Source organism: Dreissena polymorpha, chromosome 14 (genome assembly GCF_020536995.1).
Source record: "Dreissena polymorpha isolate Duluth1 chromosome 14, UMN_Dpol_1.0, whole genome shotgun sequence".
Lineage (NCBI taxonomy): Eukaryota > Metazoa > Mollusca > Bivalvia > Myida > Dreissenidae > Dreissena > Dreissena polymorpha.
Window position 1 is genome coordinate 24,696,518 of NC_068368.1, and position 2,025 is coordinate 24,698,542.

The 2,025-nt window shown below is 39.5% G+C and overlaps 1 pseudogene; it reads left to right on the plus strand.

Annotated features, from left to right (window-relative positions):
* The first annotated feature begins 352 nt into the window (after positions 1-352).
* On the plus strand, positions 353-1,526 carry LOC127857639 (uncharacterized; annotated as a pseudogene).
* Positions 1,527-2,025: the final 499 nt, after the last annotated feature.

Consider the following 2,025-nt stretch of genomic DNA (forward strand, 5'->3'; position numbering starts at 1 on the left):
AGACCATCACGCCCAGACTTCGAAAGGAATTGTCCTTACAACTCTTTCAGAAACAGATGCCGATGTTTGAAGCAAATTTCGATCATGAAGATATGTATTTAACTCCTTCAAAACTGGATCCCGAACGTGATGATTGTACCACCACTTTTGTTATTCAATCGGCAGTAGTACCTATTCAATTCCAAAAAGAACTTACGGTTGGTGATGCAAGTTTAGGTTCCCATGCTTTGCAATTTACCGAGCATATAGGGTTTCATTCAAAGAATGATGATTCGCACGAATCGGTAGCACTATATCTTTCTAGAGCAAAAACAACATTAAATATACCGAAATGTTTCATTATCAAGTTCTGTGATTTAAATTTGAACCATGCTTACACTTCTGGACTTCTCACGTACGCGGACCTTATTTTTCCACCTTGCGTCGGTCGTAGACACTAAGTTACCAGTATGCGTGCTTAGCAAGAAGCACAGTTCCCTCTGTACTTTGTTGAAGAAAATTCTGGTAGAAAACATTGAAGCAGATGGTACATTAACAGAATTTAAGGATTCAAATAACGTTTGTGTAGTAACGTTTGAAAATGTTGAAGGGCTTGCACCGCTCATCGCAAAGAATTGTCGACATTTGGTATGCCTGAACCAGAATCTTACAGCAAAACAAAAAGATGCGTTGTCAAAACAATCTCTTTTGAAAACAACAATTCTGAATTTGAACGAGATTTTTTCACCGAAATGCCTCAGAAACACGTTGAACACGGCGGCGGAGTGGATAAGGAAAAATGCTGACATTGTACAAACTCTATTTGACGTGTGTGCATCCGAGCCAAAACTTCAAACCATACCAGTAAAGGAGATAAGATTATTGAAAGATGATGGTTTGTTTTTGCTTCCGATAAGAAGAACATTGGAGGCTATGTTTGATAAAAATGGAGTGTACATAGTAACCTGGCGGATTGACAGGCTTGGGGTGGGAATTAGCTTTGCTACTAGCTGAGAAAGGTGCAGGTACAATAGTGTTGATGCAGAGAAGAAAACCCACACCACAACAGGAATCGGATGTATTAGAATGTAACAACAAATTTGGTTGTAAGGTTCTAGCGATTTCCGTAGATATTTCTGACATTAAAGCATTAGAAAACGAATTCGCTTTCATCGGTCAAACGTATGGTTGTATCAAGGGTATTTTACATGGAGCAGGTGTCGTGAAAGAACATTTGTTGTCAAATATCAACAGGGAGAACATCAAATCTGTTTTAGAACCAAAAGGTACTTGGTTTGTTAAACCTTCATGCTGTAGCGATGAGCATCAATATACAACTGGACTTATTTGTTGTAGCTTCCTCGATTATGAGCGTTGTTGGTATGCCGGGCCATGCAAGCTACGGAGCATCCAACAGTTTCGTTGATGCTTTTATGGAATGGCGTAGAGGAAAAGGGCTACCAGGACAGTCTATTAATTGGGGCGCTCTCGAAGTTGGTATGGCATCAAGAAGTAGGGAAAAGCTGCAATCAATGGGACACAACTTCCTCTCCGTTAAAGAAATAAGAAGTTGTTTTATTGATGCATTGATGCAAAATTCGAATTGCGTAATATATGCAGCTATAAACTGGGAACTGGCCGGAAAAGGCGTTATTCAAAATCCAAAACTGAGAAGCCAATATAAAACATTTCTTTCAGAGGTCGCCCCGACTTTAGAGGAACACGACCTTGAGTTTAAAAGGTTGGATATAGATGCTTTGAAGAGTGCTTCGCCTTCCGAACACAGAGAAATAATTGGAGAGCTTGTCCTAAAAGTTGCCGGAGGATTGATTTTCGGGGAAAGGTCGGAGGTGTTGCCCAATGAAACATTTGTAAATCAAGGTTTTGATTCAATAAGTCGACTGCAGTTTGTTAACATACTGAGAAGAGAAACTGATGGTCAATATATTCAAGGTGAAGATCTTTTAGATAAAACTGACACAGTAAATAAAGTAATTGATTACTTGGTTCACGAGATGTTTGAAGAAGAGGGAAGAACGTGTGCAG